A 5,838-nucleotide genomic window follows, 5' to 3' on the forward strand; every position below is an offset into this window, starting at 1 on the left:
CAATTAGGGTTGAATGATTTGAAGCCAACCTCGGTGGTACTTCAAATGGCCAATAGATTAGTCAAAACACCTAGGGGCATAGTAGAGGACATCCTTGTAAAAGTGGATAAATTCTACTTTCCGGTTGATTTTGTAGTTCTTGATACCAAGCCGGTTGCCAATCCTTCCACCCACATCCCAATCATCTTGGGAAGACCATTCCTTGCTACTGCAAATACAACAATTAATTGTAGATTCGGGATAATGGACCTCTCTTTTGGCAATATGATGATCAAACTTAATGTTTTCCATGCAAGTAGACATCTCATGGATGAGGAGGAGTGTTTCCTTGTAGATGTGTTAAATGAGGTTGTTGAGGAAGCAATTTCAACAATGGTAATGAAACAACCAATTGAGGATAGTCTTTCATCTCTTTTATCCGATGATCCTCTAGCCTCTTGCCTTCTTGAAATGTATGGAAGTTGTGGATTTGATAATGAAAATTCAATGAATGAGGTAAGCAATCTCATGGAATCTGTTGCAAGCTTAGATTTTCCATCTTGGAAAACTCCAATAGAACCTCTTCCTCCACTCTCTAGCACTCCACCGGTCTTATCTTTAGTCTCTCCACCAACTCTTGAGCTTAAAACTCTACCTTCCAATCTCAAGTATGCATTCTTAGGTCCAAAAGAGACTCTTCCGGTTATCATTTCTTCAAGTCTTGAAAAAGATCAAGAAGAGGCACTCTTAAGTGTGCTTAAAGAAAATAAGGAAGCCATAGGATGGAGTGTGGCGGATCTTAAGGGAATTGACCCTTCTATTTGCATGCATCGCATACTTATGGAAGATGAGACAAAACCCTTTAGGGACGCCCAAAGGAGATTTAATCTAAACATGAAGGAGGTAGTCAAGAAGGAAGTAGTCAAACTCTTAGATGCTGGAATCATTTATTCAATCTCCGATAGCAAGTGGGTGAGTCCAACTCAAGTAGTTCCCAAAAAATCGGGGACTACGGTGGTTGAAAATGCAAAGGGTGAGGAAATCTCTAAGCGTACCGCCAATTCTTGGCGTGTATGCATTGATTACCGTAAATTAAATGCCGCCACTAGAAAGGATCATTTTCCTTTGCCATTCATTGATTAAATTCTAGAGAGATTGGCCGGGCAACAATATTATTGCTTCCTTGATGGCTATTCGGGGTACAATCAAGTAACCCTCGACCCATTAGACCAAGAGAAAACCACTTTTACATGTCCATTCGGCACATTTGCTTATAGACGGATGCCTTTTAGTTTATGTAATGCACCCGCCACATTCTAAAGGTATATGATGTCAATTTTCTTGGATATAGTGGAAGAGTATCTAGAGGTCTTCATGGATGATTTTTCTGTTTTTGGATCTTCATTTGATGTATGCCTTAAAAACTTAGATCTAGTGCTTAAGAGATGTCGTGAAACTAACCTTGTACTTAGCTGGGAAAAGAGCCATTTCATGGTTCACGTAGGTATTGTTTTGGGTCACGTTATCTCAAGGAGAGGAATAGAGGTAGATAAAGCGAAGGTCGAGCTTATTTCTGAATTGCCTCTACCTTCAACGGTGAGAGAGGTTCGCTCCTTTCTAGGTCATGTCGGCTTCTATCGCCGTTTCATCAGGGACTTTAGAAAAATTGCTCGACCCTTATGCAATCTTCTTGCCAAGGAAACTCCTTTCGTCTTTGATCAAGCATGCCTAGACGCTTTTCATAAATTACGTGAATTATTATCATCTGCTCTTATCATGCAACCTCCCAATTGGTCATTGCCATTTGAAATCATGTGTGATGCTTCTGATTATGCCATGGGGGCAGTTTTGGGACAAAGAGTGGGTAAGCTTCCTTGTGCCATATACTATGCAAGTAAAACTTTCTCGGCAGCTCAATTGAATTACTCCACTACTGAGAAGGAATTACTTGCCGTAGTATATGCTCTTGATAAATTTCGTTCCTATCTCTTAGGGTCCAAGGTTATCATTTATTCTGATCATGCTGCCTTGAGGCATCTATTGACAAAAAGGGAAACAAAACCTAGGCTAATTAGATGGATTTTGCTTATTTAGGAATTCAATTTTGAAATCAAGGACAAGAAAGGCACCGAGAATGTGGTTGCCGATCATCTTTCTAGGTTATCGATAGAGCCTTTCCCTAGTCTACCAATTTGTGACTCATTTCTGGATGAACAACTCTTTCAAATTTCCAATGGGAAAATGCCCTGGTTTGCCGACATTATGAATTATTTGGCAGTAGGCAAGCTACCAACTTCTTGGTCGAAGAATGAAAAGAATCTTTTCTTTGCCAATATCCGGAATTACTATTGGGAAGACCCTGTCCTATACCGATATTGTCCCGATCAAATTGTGAGAAGATGCACTCTGGAGAGTGAGATTCCAAGTGTCCTAGTGTTTTGTCACACTCTCGCATGTGGTGGACATTTTAGTGCAAAGAAGACCGCCTTAAAGGTTCTTCAAAGTGGGCTCTTTTGTCCCACTATTCATAGAGATGCCTACAATTTTTGCAAATCATGTGAGAGATGTCAAAAGATGGGAATAATGTCTAGAAGGGATATGATGCCCTTGACCAATATACTTGTTGTTGAGATCTTTGATATATGGGGCATTGATTTTATGGGTCCATTTCCTATGTCCTATGGTTTTCAATACATTCTTCTTGCCGTTGATTATGTTTCCAAGTGGGTGGAAACATGTGTTACCAAAACGAATGACCACTCTGTGGTCATTCAATTTATCAAATCCAATATCTTTGCTCGTTTTGGTATACTAAGGGCTATAATAAGTGATGGAGGAAAACATTTCTGCAATCAGATTTTGAAGCACTTATTCCTTAAGTACTCTGTCACTCATAAGGTAGCCACTCCCTACCATCCTCAAACAAGCGGGCAAGTTGAAGTGTCTAACCGGAAAATTAAGCATATTCTTGAGAAAACGGTTAACAGCACCCGGAAGGATTGGTCAAGAAAGCAAAATGTGCTTTGTGGGCTTATCGGACGGCATACAAGACTCCCATTGGCATGTCTCCTTATAGACTTTTATATGGAAAGCCTTGCCATCTTCCGGTTGAGCTAGAGCATAAAGCCTAATGGGCAGTTAAAAAGCTCAATTTTGACCTTGATAAAGTCAGAGAGAATAGGTTACTCCAATTGAGTGAGTTAGAAGAGTTGAGACATAATGCTTATGATAATGTCAAAAGCTACAAAGAACAAACCAAAGCCTTTCATGATAAGCATATTGTGAAAAAGTATTTAGAACCCGGTCAAAAAGCTTGGCTTTTCAACTCTAGGCTGAAACTCTTTCCTGGGAAATTGAGAACCAAATGGGAAGGCTCTTATGAAATCATCTCGTTGCACCTCATGGGGTGGTTGAAATCAAAAACTTAAAGAAGGGCAACATTTTCAAAGTTAATGGTCAAAGATTAAAACCTTATATAGAGGGTCAAGTCTTTCAAAGACATTTTGAAGCTGCACATCTAATTGACCCGGTGTATGAGCACATAGAAGATTGCATTAACAAGGAACCAAGAGCTCCTTTCGAGCTTAAACCAACAAGTTCTTCAAAGAACCATTCATCACCCCAATAAAGAGGGGATGCATAACAAGATCTTTGATCCGGGTTAAAAGAGTCCAACGTCTTGTTAGAGACGTTAAAGACTAGCAAAGGCATTCGTAGGGTGTCAAAACCCTATTCCTCCCTCATTTCTATATTTCATTTTATTTCATGCAAAGTCTAGATACTTGTTTTTGGTTTTCATATGCATTGAAAGGAACTTTGGTGAGGATTGCATGAGCTTTCATGTCATTATTGAGCCTTCTGCGAAGTTCGATCGATCTCAAACTTGAGTTCGATCGATCGAACTCCTCTTTACATCCAACACTTAGAAAATTTTTCACCCTGCAGAAACCTGCATCCAAATCACCTCTCTATCCCATTGTTCGAACCAACTCTTAGATCGATCAAGAGACTTTCGATCAATCCAACTTCCAAGTTTGATCGATCTCATAATTCAACACTTAGAAAAATTTTGAGCCTGCATCCACCTGCATATTTTTAGCTCTCTGTCTGATCGTTCAAAACATTCCAAGATCGATCTGAAAATTCTTCGATCGATCCAACTTCTAAGTTCGATCGATCTCATGTTCCAACACTTAGCCAAATTTTTAAACCAAAAACCTACATATTTTCAGCTCTCTGTCTGATCGATCGAACTTTTGTTCTGATCGATCTCAATTCTCCATTTCATTGTTTGACTTGTTTTGACTTTTCAATTTTCAAAAATCCAAAAATATTTTCATTTTTATTTGTATTTTATTTTCTTGTTTATTCAAAAAAAAAAAAAAAAGAAGCAGTTTCGATCGATCTAAAATTCTAGTTCGATTGATCGAACTCTTGTGCGATAGTTTTTAAATAGAGGATAAGATCCCATTCTCCCCTATTTCCAAACCCCAGTTCCTACATCACCGTATCCTCGCCCATCTCCTCCATCTCCGGCGAGATCTCCATAGTGAGCTAGGTGTCGATCTCTCCCTCTTTTAGGATCCTCTTCTTCTTCACATTTCATTTCATCTCTCCTTTCTTTGCTTCAAGGTGAGATTCGAGACCCCATTATTGATTTGACACCATGATTTCTAAATTCATGATGATTCACTCCCATATTCATGATGATTATTGGCCATGGATGAAATTTGAAGCTTTTCATGTTTTTATGTCCATTTTCGTCTTTATGCCATAACCATTGTAATGTGTCGCTTTGATTTTTGGGAGTGTGAGCCATTTTAGGTAATTATGATTGATGATTGTTGTGTTGATGGGTCCACGAACATGTTTGTGTGGATCCCGCGCTCCAACAGTCACAGATCTGTGACTTCTCGTTTTTCACATAACACAGTTCGATCGATCGAACTTGTGCCCCAGATCGATCGAAGTTGTGAGATCGATCTCACTTACTTTTGATCGATTAAACTTTTGTAATCGATCTCATTTCTTTTTTTTTGATCAATCGAACTTCACAGATCTCACACACACACTTCATTCATCATATCCTATGTTTATGCTATCATATCTATGCCCAATGCCTATGATATTCCACATTGGATGTGTTTCATTCTTATATTGCTTGGCGTACTTCACATCCTATCACTTGCATGGATTTATATCATATATGTTTTGTCTATCTTATCTGACAAACATGTTGCTATTGTGCCTTTAATTCATTATTCTAGTACTTATTCCCATTGCAAGATTTATTTTTCGCAGACCATGACTAAGAATAACAATTCTTCCACTTCAGCCACACCTGAGGCTCATGACCAGATATGTCACTTAGAGGAGCACCTCCAGAGTTTGGAGGATATGTTGATTGCTCTTAGAGCTAACATTAGTACCCTTCGTCTGAATGTGATGGCTGCCATTCGAGTTGACATTTCTCGCCTCCGTACGGAGATCTTGACTGCTATTGATGACTTAGCCAGGGAGATTCGTGGAGCTCCCTCTGCCTGAGACTTCCAGTCTCTTTATCTTTTTATGCTCTCTATCTATGTTCTGTGTCTGCTACACTTGTGATACTATTATTTTTGCAGCCGGGTCTGTCGACTTTGACACTGGATGTATTACACTTTATTGTTGTTTTTATCTATGATGGATATTGTATGCTTTTATTGATACATCTGCCCTTTTAACTCCATTAGGTGCATCACAGTGACTTCAGTGAGAGAGTGCTACCTAATTTCCAGGACCACCCTTATACCTCTCTCATTTCATTATATGTTTATCCCATTTACACTTGCACGACCACAGTGCACTGATTATCCCATT

The 5,838-nt window shown here is 39.2% G+C and overlaps 1 pseudogene; it reads left to right on the top strand.

The window, feature by feature from the left end:
- Positions 1-243: 243 nt before the first annotated feature.
- LOC132277433 (uncharacterized) lies at positions 244-5,523 on the top strand (annotated as a pseudogene).
- Positions 5,524-5,838: the final 315 nt, after the last annotated feature.

This window comes from Cornus florida, unplaced genomic scaffold, assembly GCF_030987335.1.
Source record: "Cornus florida cultivar Cherokee Brave unplaced genomic scaffold, ASM3098733v1 CherokeeBrave_3.0.0_Hap2_Chr01, whole genome shotgun sequence".
Classification (NCBI taxonomy): Eukaryota; Viridiplantae; Streptophyta; class Magnoliopsida; order Cornales; family Cornaceae; genus Cornus; species Cornus florida.